The sequence below is a fragment of the Oncorhynchus mykiss genome, chromosome 30, assembly GCF_057628025.1.
Source record: "Oncorhynchus mykiss isolate SJ-2025 chromosome 30, ASM5762802v1, whole genome shotgun sequence".
NCBI lineage: Eukaryota > Metazoa > Chordata > Actinopteri > Salmoniformes > Salmonidae > Oncorhynchus > Oncorhynchus mykiss.
Genome location: NC_143051.1, coordinates 41,468,635 through 41,489,533, shown reverse-complemented (window position 1 = coordinate 41,489,533; position 20,899 = coordinate 41,468,635). Strand labels below are relative to the sequence as shown.

Here is a 20,899-nt window from a genome sequence, read left to right as displayed (position 1 = left end):
AAAGTGTTGTTTAAAGTTTGCCACAAGCCACCTGGGAGACACACCAAACATGTGGAAGAAGGTGCTCTGGTCAGATGAAACCAAAATTGAACTTCTTGGCAACAATGCAAAACGTTATGTTTGGCGTAAAAGCAACACAGCTCATCACCCTGAACACACCATCCCCACTGTCAAACATGGTGGTGGCAGCATCATGGTTTGGGCCTGCTTTTCTTCAGCAGGGACAGGGAAGATGGTTAAAATTGATGGGAAGATGGATGGAGCCAAATACAGGACCATTCTGGAAGAAAACCTGATGGAGTCTGCCAAAGACCTGAGACTGGGACGGAGATTTGTCTTCCAACAAGACAATAATCCAAAACGTAAAGCAAAATCTACAATGGAATGGTTAAAAAATAAACATATCCAGGTGTTAGAATGGCCAAGTCAAAGTCCAGACCTGAATCCAATCGAGAATCTGTGGAAAGAACTGAAAACTGCTGTTCACAAATGCTCTCCATCCAACCTCACTGAGCTCGAGCTGTTTTGCAAGGAGGAATGGGAAAAAATGTCAGTCTCTCGATGTGCAAAACTGATAGAGACATACCCCAAGCGACTTACAGCTGTAATCGCAGCAAAAGGTTGCGCTACAAAGTATTAACTTAAGGGGGCTGAATAATTTTGCACGCCCAATTTTTCAGTTTTTGATTTGTTAAAAAAGTTTGAAATATCCAATTAATGTCGTTCCACTTCATGATTGTGTCCCACTTGTTGTTGATTCTTCACAAAAAATACAGTTTTATATCTTTATGTTTGAAGCCTGAAATGTGGCAAAAGGTCGCAAAGTTCAAGGGGGCCGAATACTTTCGCAAGGCACTGTATATACTTTACATGGCTTGATTCAATCATCACTTGGCGGGTGGTGTGTGGCTTCCGCTAGCAGTGCAGATTCAGCAAAGCAGGTCATCTTCACCGAGCCTCTCGACTCACCAGCTTTTTAAACATCCCAATGCCGGATACAGACCAAGGCGCTGCCTTTCGAAGGCTCTTTAAATTTAAACAGGGATTTTGTGAAACGGGCCGGCGGACATTCGCAAGTCAACCAGGTAGCGGTATTTATGGATGTATAACAAGTCGTGGAGAGGTACCGCGGTTGGACCAGTGCAGTCAAGGTTGTTAACGTGAGTATAAAAACATCCACTGTTTTACCAAATGACTCATATGGTGGGGACATCTTGCTGCATCATCGATGCGGTTTAGTAGGCTATACTGTGGGCTTGTGTCGACGACAAGCTATCATTTGCGTTTTTGGAGCATGACTTTGATCATGCAATAGTATTAGCATCAAAAGTCAAATAGCAGGTGTACAATAATAATCCAGCATGTAATTTCGCTACAAACTAACGTCGTCATACATCTGGAATGGTACACACAGTATGAAGAAAACTAAAATGTTTTTTGCATGAATGTCCTGCGACTGTTTAGGAGAAATGTAATACATTTTAGTGCTGTCTTTTAAATAGTTTAAGGAGTCAAAGTTATGGGAAAGAGGAAGATTAAGAAAACACAAACCACTACCAATGTAAATCTGTGCTGATAGAGCCAACAGACAGTTGTGGTGCAGTAGTTCCCCTCAGAAGACAATTAGATCAGTGGGCTTCTCAAGATTTTAATAGAATAGTAGGACCGTTTCCGCAACCTCTGTTATCATACTGCATAGGTGATAAAATATGGTGCTATCCTTTCCCCTGTCAAGGACCGCTACAAACTGTGTTTACATTATCCAATTATTTGCTCTGTCATCTGAGAGTGATTCGTGCACTGCCAAAGTTATTCCACTGGGATTCTCTGCCTCTAACCCTATTACAGGGGCTGAGTCACTGGCTTTACTGGGGCTCTTTCATACCATCCCTAGGAGGGGTGTGTCATTTGAGTGGGTTGAGTCACTGATGTGATCTTCCTGTCTGGGTTGGCGCCCCCCCTTGGGTTGTGCCGTGGCGGAGATCTTTGTGGGCTATACTCGGCCTTGTCTCAGGATGGTAAGTTGGTGGTTGAAGATATCCCTCTAGTGGTGTGGGGGCTGTGCTTTGGCAAAGTGGGTGGGGTTATATCCTTCCTGTTTGGCCCTGTCCGGGGGTGTCCTCGGATGGGGCCACAGTGTCTCCTGACCCCTCCTGTCTCAGCCTCCAGTATTTATGCTGCAGTGGTTTATGTGTCGGGGGGCTAGGGTCAGTTTGTTATATCTGGAGTACTTCTCCTGTCCTATTCGGTGTCCTGTGTGAATTTAAGTGTGCTCTCTCTAATTCTCTCTTTCTCTCTTTTTTTCTCTCTCTCGGAGGACCTGAGCCCTAGGACCATGCCTCAGGACTACCTGACATGATGACTCCTTGCTGTCCCCAGTCCACCTGGCCGTGCTGCTGCTCCAGTTTCAACTGTTCTGCCTTATTATTATTGGACCATGCTGGTCATTTATGAACATTTGAACGTCTTGGCCATGTTCTGTTATAATCTCCACCCTGCACAGCCAGAAGAGGACTGGCCACCCCACATAGCCTGGTTCCTCTCTAGGTTTCTTCCTAGGTTTTGGCCTTTCTAGGGAGTTTTTCCTAGCCACCGTGCTTCTACACCTGCATTGCTTGCTGTTTGGGGGTTTAGGCTGGGTTTCTGTACAGCACTTTGAGATATCAGCTGATGTATGAAGGGCTATATAAATAACATTTTTTTTTTTTTTTTTTTTTTCAAATGGACCTGATTGATTTTCCATGTTTATTTTACATCCAGAGAACTTTCAGGAGTAGCATAACCTGTAAAACTCTTCAAGGTTTTGCCTAGGAACTCAAACAGTTGCCTTCACCTTAGACATGCTTGGGTGCAATCCAGGCAGAAGGCAATGCTGCTCTAAATAGAATAATGTAATTTAGGGATATGGAACTATTTTGGGGATGTCTTCCCGAGAGGGGTACTTGTAATATCTTGGTGGAAAGTGGACACGCACTGATGACTCTGACCTGGACAAACATATTAGTTGTTGATAGGGTGACAAAGTACAATGAATGATACAGTATAAGAGCAATAGAGTCCCAGTGGAGGTGTCATAATACCCATAAAACCTAGCGGTCAAACAGGGAAATGGTTCCAATGGTTTTCCACCATTCATTTTTCCCATAATACATTTTAGAAACACTTAAAATAAGGGCTGTGTTTCTTGTAGGCTTTCCCTGGCGTGACATTTTGATAACCATGTAAATCTCTATCGGACAAGGTGGCTTCATCAACATATTCAGCTCTATTTCTCTCAGAATGCTAATTGGCATCAAAGTAGACATGCAAGGCTGTTGGTTCCTGCACATAATTTCTAGTTGACACCTTTGCTAACAGGTATTGTGGCAATTTAAAACTTGCACAAGACAGTTCACAGAATTGTCCATTTAAAGAAATGCAGCCAATTAATGAATTAATACATTTAGCTAACATTAGATCCAGAGTCTTAACCTTTGGCTCGTTTCGGCAGTCTTGTCCAGATCATCAAGGCATTTGTAGTTCTTTATGATAGCCACATTAGCAGCTAGTTAGCATTGAATTTTTAGGGAGTAAATACAGTCGAATATATTGATAAAAGTCACCTTGTCCTAGAGAGATTTACACAGTTATCAAAATGTCATGCCAGTCCTTATTTTAAGTATTTCTAAAATCCCCTATGGGAAAAATGTGCGGTGGACAAGCGATTGGAGCCATTTCCTTGTTTGACCCCTAGGCTTTATGGTTATTATGACTCATAATGTGGTACTCTATCCCTTGTTATTTAGATTTGTAGGCAGGCCAGTGCTGTTATTTTCAGTGCACCTTCTGCGGCATTCTCAATGTATAATTCAAGAACCTGGCATAACACGGTTGCTGCACAGGTCTCTTCAGAGATGTTCTATCGGGATCAAGTCCAGGCTCTGGCTAGGCCACTCAAGGAAATTCAGAGACTTGACCCAAAGCCACTCCTGCGTTGTCTTGGCTTTGTGCTTGTTGGGTTGTTGAACTGTTGGAAGGTGAACCTTCGACCCAGTTTGAGATCTTGAGTGCGCAGGAGCAGGTTTTCATCAAGGATCTCTCTACTTTGCTCCGCTCATCTTTCCCTTGATCCTGACTAGTCTCCCAGTCCCTGCCACTGAAAAACATCCCCACAGCATGATGCTGTCACCACCATGGTTCACCGTAAGAATGGTGCCAGGTTTCCTACAGATATGACGCTTGGCATTCAGGCCAAAGAGTTCAATCTTGGATTAATCAGACCAAAGCATCTTGTTCCTTATGTTCTGAGATTCTTTAGGTGGCTTTTGGGAAACTCTAAGTGGGCTGTCATGCGCCTTTTACTGAGGAGTGGCTTCCATCTGGCCACTCTACCATAAAGGCCTAATTGGTAGATTGCTGCAGAGATGGTTGTTCTTCTGGAAGGTTCTCCCATCTGCACAGAGGAACTCTAGAGCTCTATCAGAGTGCTGCAGAAATGTTTTGGTACCCTTCCCCAGATCTGTGCCTCGGCACAATCCTGTCTTGGAGCTCTCTGGACAATTCCTTTGATCTCATGGCTCGGTGTTTGCTCAATTTCTACTTATGTAAATAAGGTATTTGTTTTTTTATTTTAATATATTTGCAAAAATTTCCAAAAATCTGTTTACGCTTTGTCATTATGGGGTATTGTGTGTAAATTGATGAGGAAAACAAACATTGTAATCCACTTTAGATTATGGCTGTAACGTAACAAAATGTGGAAAAATCCAAGGGCCTGAATACTTTCTAAATATAGTGTATATTTCCCCTAATGTTATTAGTGTACCTCTTCTTTCTCTCTCTTGTTGCTTCATTCCTTCCTCGCATTCAACAAAATACGTTTAGTTTTCCTTATCTTCATCATTCTAATGATATCCTTGAATAATAAAGGACTAGATTTAGATGCAGAATACTTTCACTTGTCTTCACGAAGATTGATTGAGTGGTTATGGGTCTGAATAAATAACTGCTATGTATAGCTTACCCCCATAGCGTGTTCGCTCTTCTTTCAAACTGCCCGTGAGTTCTATTGGCTGCTATATTTAACATTCAGAAAAAAAGAGGTTAAGTTCCTCTTCAAATAGTCAATTGGTATAAGAAATGCAACAAAAAAAGTAATAAGGTACAGCAAGCTATTTTAGAGCTATTCTAGTCTAGCTTTTACTACATGGGACTCCAAGAGCTAAACTTTTTTTAAGGAGAGGCCAGCAGAACACAGGTGCTTGCATATTGCGCAAGAGACCGAGGCTATAAGTTATAAGGTAATTATGCATAACCCATCATTAATTGGCTAATTATAAGGCTAATACTGAATTTAATTTATTACCTGAAAGAGGTAGGCTAGGACATCAATATACAGTGGGGACAACAAGTATTTGATAACCTTCCTACTGTTTCCTACTTACAAAGCATGTAGAGGTCTGCAATTTTTTATCATAGGTACACTTCAACTGTGAGAGACGGAATCTAAAACAAGAATCCAGAAAATCACATTGCATGGTTTTTAAGTAATTAATTTGCATTTTATTGCATGACATAAGTATTTGATACATCAGAAAAGCAGAACTTAATATTTGGTACGGAAACCTTTGTTTCCAATTACAGAGATCTTACGTTTCCTGTAGTTCTTGACCAGGTTTGCACACACTGCAGCAGGGATTTTGTCGCTGGGCAATACGGACTTTCAGCTCCCTCCAAATATTTTCTATTGGGTTCAGGTCTGGAGACTGGCTAGGCCACTCCAGGACCTTGAGATGCTTCTTACGGAGCCACTCCTTAGTTGCCCTGGCTGTGTGTTTCGGGTCTTTGTCATGCTGGAAGACCCAGCCTCGACCCATCTTCAATGTTCTTTCTAAGGGAAGGAGGTTGTTGGCCAAGATCTCGCGATACATGGCCCCATCCATCCTCCCCTCAATACGGTGCATTCGTCCTGTCCCCTTTGCAGAAAAGCATCCCCAAAGAATGATGTTTCCACCTCCATGCTGGGATGGTGCTCTTGGGGTTGTACTCATCCTTCTTCTTCCTCCAAACACGGCGTGTGGAGTTTAGGCCAAAAAGCTCTATTTTTGTCTCATCTCCCATTCCTCCTCTGGATCATCCAGATGGTCATTGGCAAACTTTAGACGGGCCTGGACATGCGCTGGCATGAGCAGGGGGACCTTGCATGCGCTGCAGGATTTTAATCCATGACGGCGTAGTGTGTTACTAATGGTTTTCTTTGAGACTGTGGTCCCAGCTCTCTTCAGGTCATTGACCAGGTCCTGCCATGTAGTTCTGGGCTCATCCCTCACCTTCCTCATGATCATTGATGCCCCACGAGGTGAGATCTTGCATGGAGCCCCAGACCGAGGGTGATTGACCGTCATCTTGAACTTCTTCCATTTTCTAATAATTGCGCCAACAGTTGTTGCCTTCTCACCAAGCTGCTTAACTATTGCCCTGTAGCCCATCCCAGCCTTGTGCAGGTCTACAGGCCAAGGCAGCAGCCACTCTTCCTGCCGTCCGCCCGGAAAAATTAAGGCAGTTACACAATTTTTAAAACATTACAATACATTCATTACATAATTCCCATCACACTGTGTGCCCTCAGGCCTATACTCCACTACCACATATCTAAAACACAAAATCCACATGTGTGTATGTTATCATGTGTGTATGTATGTGTCTGTGCCTATGTTTGTTGCTTCACAGGCCCCACTGTTCCTTAAGGTATATTTTTATCTGTTTTTCTGAATCTAATGCTTGCATCAGTTACCTGATGTGGAAAGAGTTCCATGTAGTCATGGCTCTATGTGGTGCTGTGCACCTCCCATAGTCTGTTCTGGACTGTGATGAGACCTCTTGTGGCATTTCCTGTGGTGTATCCATGGATGTCTGAGCTGTGTGTTAGTAATGTAAACAGACAATACGGTGCTTTCAACATGTCAATACCTCTCACAAATACAAGTACTGATGATGTCAATCTCACCTCTACTTTGAGCCAGGAGAGATTGAAATGCTTATTATTCTCTGTGTACATCCAAGGGGCCAGCCGTGCTACCCTGTTCTGAGCCAATTGCAATTTTCCTAAGTCCCTCTTTGTGGGACCTGACCAGACAACTGAACAGTAGTCCAGAAAACAAAACTAGAGTCTAGGACCTGCCTTGTTGATAGTGCTGCTAAGAAGGTAGAACAACACTTTATTATGGACAGACTTCTCCCCATCTTAGCTACTGTTGTATCAGTATTGTTTGACCATGACAGTTTAGCAGTTTAGTCACCTCAACTTGCTCAATTTCCACATGATTTATTACAAGATTTAGTTGAGGTTAAGGTTTAAGCTACATATGTTAACGTATGCTATTTTGAGTACTTTTTCTGGGATGCTTGCTTGTTTTCCTTGCTTTACTGCAAAGCTTTAGCAGAAGTAGATATGCTCATGTTATTTATGTTAGTGCAGGGTGAGCTGCACATAGTGGATTTCTTGTTAGTATTGAGGCGGTGTGCCCTAATATCATAAATCTGGTTCATAAACACATGATTGCGGCATGTAATAGCTGTAGGATCAGCAGAGGCATTCAGGGCAGTTAGAGGGGCAAATTAGGTTACTTACATTGTGTCTACCAATGCCCCTGGTATAATGTGCATTTGCTAAAGCATTATGATGATTCAGCCACACAATGGTAGGAAGTGGAGTTGAGGGAGACAGACCGAGAGAGTGCTCGCGCGTGCACTGATATAAAGCAATGATATTCGAATGATAGAAGGATGGTATGATGATATAAAAATCGCTCACCCTGGGATTTACGGTATTACCGGTTTAGTACACAAAAAATGCAAACATACCCATTGGATGTCTATTACCAGAATGCTCACAAAATGTGCACAAGTCATAGCGAATTTCCATGGAGGCTGCTAGCTAAATATGCTAATGAGTGTAAACAAAAATAAAGTAATTGTAAAGATAGACAATGCAGCACATAAAGTTATACATATATAGGTAGGAGCTACCGAATGTCATTGTTGGTGAGTTTAGACATTTACAAGCGGATGTGAATGAGAGACATTGTGCAAATTAACAAAGTTTTGAAACATGCTTGTCTGAAGGAAGAAAAGTACTGGCTCTCCAGCAGCAAGTCTACACGCTGTGTCTGTGTGGAGTCACTAAGGCAACAGGCCTGCCTACCCTGCGTGGAAAAGAGGGGGAGGGGCAGACAGGCGAGAACGGAGAGGAGAAAAAATGCAAGGAAATAGAGAGAGCAGTGTCAGCTATTCAAATAACTCATCCAAAGGGCTTTTTGACTTCTGAAACATGGAAGAAAGATATCACAATATAATGCCCCTTCACCTTATTAATTCAGCCACGTACTTAGTAAGTTCAATTTAGGGTCATGTTAATGCAGAATTCTGTGTTTTTCACGCAGTAAAAAAAAGATGAAACGCAAAATAAATATCTTGCTGCGTTTTGTAAACGCAGATCTAAAATGCTTTTTATTGTCGTTTCTGCTCAGCATCAGACAAATTTTGTGCTTCAGTTGCACTTCTAAAGTCGGATGAGAATCCAGTTCGTTATTTCTATCAGCAGACGAATCAAATGTTATTTGTGACATGCGCCGAATACAATCGGTGTCGACCTTATAGTGAAAGGCTTACTTTACAAGCCCTTAACCAACAATGCAGTTTTAAGAAAATCCCTAAAAAAGTAAGTGATAAGAATAACAAATCATTTAAAGAGCAGCATTAAATAACAATAGCGGGGCTATATACAGAGGGTACCGGTACCGTTTTTGCGAACAAGACCTTGCTTTTTCATTGTAAGCTAATTTACTTGTGTGGCTGCCAGCCAAATAGTGTTGCACTTCTGTTGTCATCTGAAGAAAATGAAGCTTTTTTTTCTGGACTAATGTATTTTTTGTAAAGGAAAACTATAGTTTGGGTTAGGGTTAGGGTTAGGGTAACCCTAACCCTAAACTATAATACACCATTGTGTATTGACAGGGGTCGCATTTTATATTGAAAGTGAACAGTGTTTTTTTTGCTTCAAAAGAGTGATCAGGGACGTGTTAAGACTATGGGTTCCCCTACAGGAACTCCCCCCCCCCCCCCCCCCCACTCCCCCCACCCGTTCAGCTGAAACGGTTGCGCAGGGAATGCAAAAATATTCTTAGAAATATTTAACCTCCACACATTAACAAGTCCAATACCTCAAATGAAAGATAAACACCTTGTTCATCTACCCAGCATGTCAGATTTTTAACATGTTTTACGGCGAAAATACGGCAATAATCTGAGACGGCGCTCAGACGTAACAATATTTCTCCGCTATGTTGGAGTCAACAGAAATACAAAATTACAACATAAACATTCCCTTACCTTTGATGGTCTTCGATCAGAATGTACTGCAAGGAGTCCTACTTCAACAATAAATTGTTTTGTTTCATAATGTTCAATTCTAGTGTCCATGTAGCAGCACCTGCTACAACTTTCAGCTCAAATGCCCAAAAAATGACTTCTGGTCCAGGATAATTTTGCATCAAAACTTCGAAATTACATATTACAGGTCGACGAAACTGGTCAAACTAAGTGCAGAATCAATCTTCAGCTTGTTATAAACGTACAAAACGAATGGCATTCCAACCGGACAATCCTAGTTCATCTGGGGCTGACTGGAACAGACAAAGCCCTCTAACGCATATATGCACCCTCAAGCACATGAATCTTTTGTGACACCGTAGCAAATTCCTCCCCATTAGGTCAAAGTTCACAGCAAATGCTCGATTACACTTTCTACTGAATGGGGACATCTAGTGGAAGACATAGGAAGTGTTTCCAGAAAGTTGCCCCAACTTTCAGGATTCCAAAACTAGTTTGGAAGATTGCCTGCCCTGTGAGTTCTGTTATACTCACAGACATAATTCAAATGGTTTTAGAAGATTCAGAGTGTTTTCTATCCAATAATAATAATAATATGCATATATTAGCAATTTAGGACAGATTTTGATGCAGTTCACTATGGGCATGCAATTCATCCAAAGGGGAAATACTGCACCCTATCCTGAACAAGTTTTAAAGAAAAAAATAAGCAAACACATTTGGGGTTCGCCAAAATGCATTTGGGAGACTCCCCAAACATATGGAGAAGGTACTCTGGTCAGATGAGACAAAAATGTTGCTTTTTGGCCATCAAGGAAAATGCCTGGCACAAACCCAACACCTCTCATCATCCCGAGAACACCATCCCCACAGTGAAGCATGGTGGTGGCAGCATCATGCTGTGGGGATGTTTTTCATTAGCAGAGACTGGGAAACTGGTCAGAATTGAGGGAATGATGGATGGCTCTAAATACTGTGACATTTTTGAGGGAAACCTGTTTCAGTCTTCAAGAGATTTGAGACTGAGATGGATGTTCACCTTCCAGCAGGACAATGACCCTAAGCATACTGCTAAAGCAATACTTGTGGTTTAAGGGGAAACATTTAGATGTCTTGGAATGGCCCAGTCAAAGTTCAGACCTCAATCTAATTGATATTTTTGTGGATGGCTGTACACCAGCGGAACCCATCCAACTTGAAGGAGATGGAGCAGTTTTGCCTTGAAGATTGTGCAAAAATCCCAGTGGCTAGATGTGCCAAGCTTATAGAGACATACCCCAAGAGACATGCAGCTGTAATTGCTGCAAAGGTAGCTCTACAAAGTATTGACTTTGGGGGGTGAATAGTTATACACGCTCAAGTCCAGTTTTTTTGTCTTATTTCTTGTTTGTTTCAACCCCCAAAAAATGTTAATCTTCAAATGATACAAACCCCCAAAAATCAATTTGAATTCCAAGTTGTAAGGCAACAAAATAGGAAAAAATACCAGGGGGGTGAATACTTTTGCAAGCCACTGTATATATTCCAATTTAGGTACTCCTCCTTTTCTCCAATCCTTACATCTTTTATGGTTCAACAGGAAGATGAAGTGGTAGGGTAATACACCATTGTTTCTCCCTTAAGGGGATCTGACCTGACCTCAACCCCCTTGATGCCGAATCCAAAGATCTCCACCCATATCCCCTATAGCAATCCTGTGACTTCCTCCCTTCCACCCAACAATTTCCAAAGCCATCTGGCTCCTACAGATAACCATTATCTTCTGATGTAAAAAACAGTCTTTCACTCCTCAGATAATATACTGGAACAATGGAATGTTCCAAGTTTAACCTTTCTAGCGCAGGGGTTCCGCTAGCGGAACACCTCGACAACATTCCGCGAAATTCAAAGATATTTTTTAGAAATATGTAACTTTCACACATTAACAAGTCCAATACAGCAAATGAAAGATAAACATCTTGTTAATCTACCCATCGTGTCCGATTTTAAAAATGGTTTACAGCTAAAGCACAACATATGATTGTTAGATCACCGGCAAGTCGAAAAAACACAGCCATTTTTCCAGCCAGAGAGAGGAGTCACAAAAGCAGAAATACAGATAAAATGAATCATTAACCTTTGATGATTGTCATCAGATGACACTCATAGGACATCATGTTACACAATACATGCATGTTTTGTTCGATAATGTTCATATTTATATCCAGTTTACATTGGTTTACACAGTTTACACAATCTCAGTTTACTTTGGCGCCTTACGTGCAGTAATGTTTTGATTCCAAAACATCCGGTGATGTTGGCTCGTTAGATTGGCTGTTGGCTCTGTTAGATCTCTAGGGGCGCTATTTCATTTTTGGATAAAAAACGTTCCCGATATTTTGTCACGAAAAGATGCTCGACTATGCATATTCTTGACAGTTTTGGAAAGAAAACACTGAAGTTTCAGAATCTGCAAAGATTTTGTCTGTAAGTGCCCCAGAACTCATTCTACAGGCGAAACCAAGATGATGCATCAACCAGGAATTAGCAGAATTTCTGAAGCTCTGTTTTCCATTGTCTCCTTATATGGCTGTGATTGCGCAAGGAATGAGCCTACACTTTCTGTCGTTCGCCCAAGGTCTTAGCAGCATTGTGACGTATTTGTAGGCATATCATTGGAAGATTGACCATAAGAGACTACATTTTCCAAGTGTCCGCCTGGTGTCCTGCGTGGAATTCGGTGCGCAATTGCCAGCTGCTCGTACTTTTCCATTTGATATAGGGCAGAAACCATGTGTCCAAGAACGATGTATCAATGAAGAGATATGTGAAAAACACCTTGATGATTGATTCTAAACAACGTTTGCCATGTTTTCAGTCGATATTATGGAGTTAATTTGGAAAAAAGTTCGCGTTTTGAGGACTGAATTTTCAGATTTTTTTTGGTAGCCAAATGTGATGTATAAAACGGAGCTATTTCTAATACACAAAGAATCTTTTTGGAAAAACTGAGCATCTGCTATCTAACTGAGAGTATCCTCATTGAAAACATCAGAAGTTCTTCAAAGGTAAATTATTTTATTTGAAGGCTTTTATGTTTTTGTTGAAATGTTGCATGCTGGATGCTAACGCTAAATGCTAACGCTAAATGCTAACGCTAAATGCTAACGCTAGCTAGCTACTTTTACACAAATGATTGTTTTCCTATGGTTGAGAAGCATATTTTGAAAATCTGAGATGACAGTGTTGTTTACAAAAGGCTAAGCTTGAGAGATGGCATATTTATTTCATTTCATTTGCGATTTTCATGAATAGTTAACGTTGTGTTAAGCTAATGAGCTTGCTGATAGATTTACACAATCCTGGATACAGGGGTTTTTTCATAGCTAAACGTGACGCAGAAAACGGAGCGATTTGTCCTAAACAAATAATCTTTCAGGAAAAACTGAACATTTGCTATCTGAGAGTCTCCTCATTGAAAACATCTGAAGTTCTTCAAAGGTAAATGATTTTATTTGAATGCTTTTCTGTTTTTTTGTGTAAATGTTGCCAGCTGAATGCTAATGCTAAATGCTACGTTAGCCATCAATACTGTTACACAAATGCTTGTTTTGCAATGGTTGAGAAGCATATTTTGAAAATCTGAGATGACAGTGTTGTTAACAAAAGGCTAAGCTTGAGAGCTAGCATATTTATTTCATTTCATTTGCGATTTTCATTAAATAGTTAACGTTGCGTTATGGTAATGAGCTTGAGTCTGTATTCACGATCCCGGATCCGGGATGGGGAGATCAGAAAGGTTAAAAAATAACTATATTTTGGAGATTTTGTTTTCAAATAACCTAAATTGAGCGAGGAAAAAAGGCCATTCTTGAACATGGACTGAGGCATTCTTATTAATTTGTAAATAAAAGGCAGTTTGTTATTTAGAATGATTTATTTCTGTTTTTAGAGAGAGAAACCAAAAGCCCACCGTCTCCTCACGGGTCTCCCGGTTGCGGCCGGCACGGTTATTGAACCAGCATCTGTAGCAATGCAGTTTGCACTGTGATACAGTGTCTTAGGGCCTCTCGAGTGGCACAGCGCTCTATCCAGAAAGTTTTTAATGCTGATCAATTGCCTTGCACAAAGTATCAAAATGCAAGAGTCTATTGTCGTGTTTAATAGTCCATAACGGGCTATTATAATACATGGTGTCCAGGTCAGGATAACCAAAACATTTCTTTATTAAAGACTATCAGAAAGAATGTTGGTACTTATTTATTTTGATCCAATGCCATGTATGAGTGAGTCACTCAGCTTTATGTAGGTGCTGAGGATATATGACTGCGCCATTAACTTGATTATTTAGCAGGCATCACTTGCTTATATTCAATCAACACATATCTTAAGAATATCATGGAAAAGAATTTAACATTTTATTTCTCTTAGAATAAAAACCGTAGTGTAACAACCGTTTTAGTAAGTAATACTGATGAGTAGAAACAAACAATTGAGTGTATTTTTCAGGGTGTGCGCATGCAAGACAGAGGAATAGCAATTCTTACACTATTGTTCTAAATTCAATCACCTTCATCCTCATTCAGTTTATTGAAATTTAATTTTGAAGTCGTGCACAATTATCAGTTTCTATTTGGTTTATGCTGCCAATTCATTGACAGTTAGGTCCCCCTTGCGCTGGTCTGGAGCAATGAAGAAGTGACGCAGGGTACCGTACTAAACCATAAATTAACTCTAAATCCCGCAGCATAATCTCAAAACTTTTAGTTGAGCAACCACATGTCTTATATTGGCAGAAATCTTACATTCTTGTTAATCTAACTGCAGTGTCCATTTTACACTAGCTATTACATAAACAAAGACCATGCTATTGTTGGAGGATAGTGCACAACAACACAACACTTTTATCATGGCAACTGTTTTGATACATTCACCTGTGAAGGTAAATAATGTACTTATATTCAGTAATCTTGATCTGATTTGTCATCCTGAGGGTCCCAGAGATAAAATGTAGTGTACTTTAGTTCTGTTTAAAAAAAATAAATGTTTATATTCAAATGTAGAAACTGGGTTCTACAGTTTGACCCTACTGCTGTCTCTGCCCCCCCCCCCCCCCTCCCGGCCTTCTAGATTTGTAAAGGTTAATGTATTTTCTGTAAGTAAGCTAATTATCCATCATGTATTACATTCCTGGGAGTGTGTAAACGTAAATGTTTTATTACCATAGCATTTTATGTACTTATGTACTTGAGAGATTATAAATTGACCAGTTCGGCACATTTGGGCAAGCTTTTGGCAGACTTGATACAACATTTTGTGTAGTGATGTAATTCTTCACTGGATCAGCCTGAAACCTTCCACACACACGGTTGCCATCTTGTGGACAACATCTAAATTACACCCAAAATCCTATCAGAATGTATGGCCTTTCTCTTGCATTTCAAAGATGATGAAAAACAAATAATAATAGAAAACACATGGTTCTTTTGTTTGTGTTATCTTTTAGTTGATCTAATGTGTTAAATTCTCTTACATTAAATTCAAATTTCCACAATCTTCAAAGTGTTTCCTTTTAAATTATATCAAGAATATGCATATCCTTGCTTCAGGTCCTGAGCTACAAGCAGTTGGATTTGGGTATGTCATTCTAGGCGAAAATTGATAAAAATACCCCGATCCTAACACGGAACCCAAACCGTCTGCACGTGTGCGCCATCGTGCATAAATTTATTTTGTTCCCCCATTTTGATCACGACTCGCAGGTTAAAATATCAAAACAAAATCTGAACCAATTACATTGATTTTGGGAACAGGTCGAAAAGCATTAAACATTTATGCCAATTTAGCTAGCTAGCTTGCTGTTACTAGCTAATTTGTCCTGGGATATAAACATTGAGTTGTTATTTTACCTGAAATGCACAAGGTCCTCTACTCCAACAACTATTCCACACATAAAATGGTCAACCGAATCGTTTCTAGTCATCTCTCCTCCTAGGCTTTTCCTTCTCTTGACTTTATATTGCAATTGGCAACTTTCATAAATTAGATGCCTTACCGCCACTTACCTCGTTCGTGTTTCAGTCACCCACGTGGGTATAACCAATGAGGAGATGGCAGGGGGGTACCTGCTTCTATAAACCACGGAGGAGATGGGAGAGGCAGGACTTGCAGCGCTGTCTGCATCACAAATACAACTGACAACTATTTTAGCCCTTGGCAACGCAGATGCTCATTGATGCGTGCGAGCAGTGGGTGCAATAATTTAATAATATAGATTTCTACATTTATTTTGCATCGCGAAGCGAGCGGTGTAGTCAGCCTGTAAAGGATGAAATGGCTTTAGAAATTGGCACAAGAAGTCCTCTCTCCCCCTCCTGTTTGCACTGGCAATAGAACCACTTGCAGAAAGAATTAGACAGGACACAAATGTAACAGGTATCAGTATTGGTAAACATGAATATAAACTAAACTTATTTGCCAATTATCTCCTGATACAGTGGGGAGAACAAGTATTTGATAAACTGCCGATTTTGCAGGTTTTCCTACTTACAAAGCATGTAGAGGTCTGTCATTTTTATCATAGGTACACTTAAACTGTGAGAGACGGAATCTAAAAAAAAAATCCAGAAAATCACATTGTATGATTTTTAAGTAATTCATTTTAATTTTTTTGCATGACCTACCAACCAGTAAGAATTCCGGCTCTCACAGACCTTTTTAGTTTTTCTTTAAGAAGCCGTCCTGTTCTCCACTTATTACCTGTATTAACTGCACCTGTTTGAACTCGTTACCTGTATAAAAGACACCTGTCCAAACACTCAATCAAACAGACTCCAACCTCTCCACAATGACCAAGACCAGAGAGCTGTGTAAGGACATCGGGGATAAAATTGTAGACCTGCACAAGGCTGGGATGGGCTACAGGACAATAGGCAAGCAGCTTGGTGAGAAGGCAACAACTGTTGGCGCAATTATTTGGAAATGAAAGAAGTTCAAGATGACGGTCAATCACCCTCGGTCTGGGGCTCCATGCAAGATCTCACCTCGTGGGGCATCAATGATCATGAGGAAGGTGAGGGATCAGCCCAGAACTACACGTAAGGACCTGGTCAATGACCTGAAGAGAGCTGGGACCACAGTCTCAAAGAACAAAGTGACACACTACGCCGTCATGGATTAAAATCCTGCAGCGCACGCAATGTCCCCCTGCTCAAGCCAGCGCATGTCCAGGCCCGTCTGAAGTTTGCCAGTGACCATCTGGATGATCCAGAGGCGGAATGGGAGAAGGTCATGTGGTCTTATGAGACAAAAAATATACCTTTTTGGTCTAAACTCCACTCGCTGTGTTTGGAGGAAGAATGATGAGTACAAAACCAAGAACTCCATCCTAGCCGTGAAGCATGGAGGTGGAAACATCATTCTTTGGGGATGCTTTTCTGCAAAGGGGACAGGACGACTGCACCGTATTGAGGGAAGGGTGGATGGGGCCATGTATCGCGAGATCTTGGCCAACAACCTCCTTCCCTCAGTAAGAGCATTGAAGATGGGTCGTGGCTGGGTCTTCCAGCATGACAATGACCCGAAACACACAGCCAGGGCAACTAAGGAGTGGCTCCGTAAGAAGCATCTCAAGGTCCTGGAGTGGCCTAGCCAGGCTCCAGACCTGAACCCAATATAAAATATTTGGAGGGAGCTGAAATTCCATATTGCCCAGCGACAGCCCCGAAACCTGAAGGATCTGGAGAAGCTCTGTATGGAGGAGTGGGCCAAAATCCCTGCTGCAGTGTGTGCAAACCTGGTCAAGAACTATAGGAAACGTGTGATCTCTGTAACTGCAAACAAAGGTTTCTGTACCAAATATTAAGTTCTGCTTTTCTGATGTATCAAATACTTACAGTGGGGCAAAAAAGTATTTAGTCAGCCACCAATTGTGCAAGTTCTCCCACTTAAAAAGATGAGAGAGGCCTGCAATTTTAATCATAGATACACTTCAACTATGACAGACAAAATGAGAATCCAGAAAATCACATTGTAGGATTTTTTTATGAATTTATTTGCAAATTGTGGTGGAAAATTAGTATTTGGTCAATAACAAAAGTTTATCTCAATGCTCTGTTATAAACCCTTTGTTGGCAATGACAGAGGTCAAACGTTTTCTGTAAGTCTTCACAAGGTTTTCACACACTGTTGCTGGTATTTTGGCCCATTCCTCCATGCAGATCTCTTCTAGAGCAGTGATGTTTTGGGGCTGTTGCTGGGCAACACAGCCTTTCAACTCCCTCCAATGATATTCTATGAGGTTGAGATCTGGAGACTGGCTTAGGCCACTCCAGGACCTTGAAATGCTTCTTACGAAGCCACTCCTTCGTTGCTCGGGCGTTCTGTATGGGATCATTGTCATGCTGAAAGACCCAGCCACGTTTCATCTTCAATGCCCTTGCTGATGGAAGGAGGTTTTCACTCAAAATCTCACGATACATGGCCCCATTCATTCTTTCCTTTACACGGATCAGTCGTCCTGGTCCCTTTGCAGAGAAACAGCCCCAAAGCATGATGTTTCCACCCCCATGCTTCACAGTAGGTATGGTGTTCTTTGGATGCAACTCAGCATTCTTTGTCCTCCAAACACGACTAGTTGAGTTTTTACCAAGAAGTTCTATTTTGGTTTCATCTGACCATATGACATTCTCCCAATCTTCTTCTGGATCATCCAAATGCTCTCTAGCAAACTTCAGATGGGCCTGGATATGTACTGGCTTAAGCAGGGGGACACGTCTGGCACTGCAGGATTTGAGTCCCTGGCGGCGTAGTGTGTTACTGATGGTAGGCTTTGTTACTTTGGTCCCAGCTCTCTCTGCAGGTCATTCACTAGGTCCCCCCATGTGGTTCTGGAATTTTTGCTCACCGTTCTTGTGATCATTTTGACCCCACGGGGTGAGATCTTGCGTGGAGCCCCAGATCGAGGGAGATTGTCAGTGGTCTTGTATGTCTTCAATTTCCTAATAATTGCTCCCACAGTTGATTTCTTCAAACCAAGCTGCTTAACTATTGCAGATTCAGTCTTCCCAGCCTGGTGCAGGTCTACAATTGTGTTTCTGGTGTCCTTTGATAGCTCTTTGGTCTTGGCCATAGTGGAGTTTGGAGTGTGACTGTTTGAGGTTGTGGACAGGTGTCTTTTATACTGATAACAAGTTCAAACAGGTGCCATTAATACATGTAACGAGTGGAGGACAGAGGAGCCTCTTAAAGAAGTTGTTACAGGTCTGTGAGAGCCAGATATGTTGCTTGTTTGTAGGTGACCAAATACTTATTTTCCACCATATTTGCAAATAAATTCATAAAAAATCATACAATGTGATTTTCTGGATTTTTGTTTTAGATTCTGTCTCTCACAGTTGAAGTGTACCTATGTTAGAAATTACAGACCTCTACATGCTTTGTAAGTAGGAAAACCTGCAAAATCGGCAGTGTATCAAATACTTGTTCCCCCCACTGTATATATATATATATATTATTTTTGATTATTTAATTCACTCGTTTCATTCACACCTGCACACTTTGGCGCTCGGAGGTTAAGAATTTCACTGTACAAATACAATTTTACTGGTCACGTACACATATTTAGCAGTTCTTATCGTGGATGTGGCAAACTGCTTATGTTCCTAGCTCCAACAGTGCAGTAATACCTGACAATGCAAAACAATGCATGCCAATACCCACATTTTTAAGAAAGGAATTAAAGGATCTGACCCTTTTTTTCAATGTTCTAAAATTACAAACCCAAATCTAACTGCCTGTAGCAAGAATATGTATATTCTTGATAACATTTGAAAGGAAACACTTTGAAGTTTGTGGAAATGTAAAATTAATGTAGGAGAATATAACACATTAGATCTTGTAAACGATTTTTATTTGAAATGCAAGAGAAAGGCCACAATGTATTTTTGCAGTTCAGGCACAACTTAGATGTAGGCCACTAGATGGCAGCAGTGTATGTGCAAAGTTTTAGACTGTTCTAAATAACCATTTTATTACTGTTCAAAATGTTGATTCAAGTCCCCAAAGCACCAGATGACCAGTTTTGATAGTCTTTAGCCGTACCATCATCCTACTCCTCCTCTGTTCCTCGGGTGGTGTAGAGGTAAACCCAGGCTCTGTGTGTTGACTTATGTAACAGTACAAGCCTTGGTTTCATGCATATTAACATCAGAACCCTCCTCCCTAAGTTTGTTTTACTCACTGCTTTAGCACACTCCGCCAACCCTGATGTCCTTGCCGTCTCTGAATCCTGGATTAGGAAGGCCACCAAAAATCCTGAGATTTCCATCCCCAACTACAACATTTTCCGTCAAGATAGAACTGCCAAAGGGGGAGGAGTTGCAATCTACTGCAGAGATAGCCTGCAAAGTTATGTCAAAATTTCCAGTCTATGCCCAAACAGTTCGAGCTTCTAATTTAAAAAACGAATCTCTGCAGAAATAAGTCTCTCACTGTTGCCGCATGTTATAGACCCCCCTCAGCTCCCAGCTGTGCCCTGGACACCATATGTGAATTGATTGCCCCCCATCTATCTTCAGAGTTCGTTCTGTTAGGTGACCTAAACTGGAATATGGTTAACACCCCAGCCATCCTACAATTTAAGCTTGATGTCCTCAAACTCACACAAATCATCAAGGAACCCACCAGGTACAACCCTAAATCCATAAACATGGGCACCCTCATAGATATTATCCTGGCCAACATGCCCTCCAAATACACCTCTGCTGTTTTCAATCAGGATCTCAGCGATCACTGCCTCATTGCCTGCATCCGTTATGGGTCCGCGGTCAAATGACCACCCCTCATCACTGTCAAACGCTCCCTAAACACCTTTGCGAGCAGGCCTTTCTAATCCACCTGGCCGCGGCATCCTGGAAGATATTGACTTCATTCCGTCAGTTGAGGATGACTGGTTGTTCTTTAAAAGTAATTTCCTCACCATCTTAAATAAGCATTCCCCTTTCAAACATTTTTACAAATAAGAGCAGATATAGGTCTGGAGTGAACCAAGGGCTATCTGCCCTCGACCAGCAGAAAAACATCCTGTGGCGTACTGCACTAGCATCGAATAGTCCCTGCGATATGCAACTTTCCAGGGAAGTCAGGAAAAAATACACACTGTCAGTTAGGAACGCAAAGGCTAGCTTTTTCAAACAGAAATTTGCATCCTGTAACTCTAACTCCAAAAAGTTTTGGGACACTGTAAAAGTCCATGGAGAATAAGAGCACCTCCTCCCAGCTGCCCATTGCACTGAGGCTACGATGAATCCACAATAATTGAGAATTTCAATAATAATTTCTCTAAGGCTGGCCATGCTTTCCTCCTGACTACCCCAACCCCGGCCAACAGCTCCACACCCCCCACAGCTACTTGCCCAAGCCTCCCCAGCTTCTCCTTCACCCAAATCCAGATAGCATATGTTCTGAAAGAGGTGCAAAACCTGGACCTGTACAAATCAGCAAGGCTAGACAATCTGGACCCACTCTTTCTAAAATTAGCCGCCGCCATTGT

The 20,899-nt window shown here is 41.4% G+C and overlaps 1 long non-coding RNA gene across 1 annotated transcript in view; it reads left to right on the top strand.

The window, feature by feature from the left end:
• The first annotated feature begins 12,139 nt into the window (after positions 1-12,139).
• LOC149970311 (uncharacterized) overlaps positions 12,140-20,899 on the top strand; it is a 431,327-nt gene continuing 422,567 nt past the window's right edge. Inside the window, exons 1-2 of the long non-coding RNA XR_016493693.1 lie at positions 12,140-12,416; positions 12,788-12,849. This is a non-coding gene — a long non-coding RNA (uncharacterized LOC149970311). The remainder of the gene's footprint in view (positions 12,417-12,787; positions 12,850-20,899) is intronic.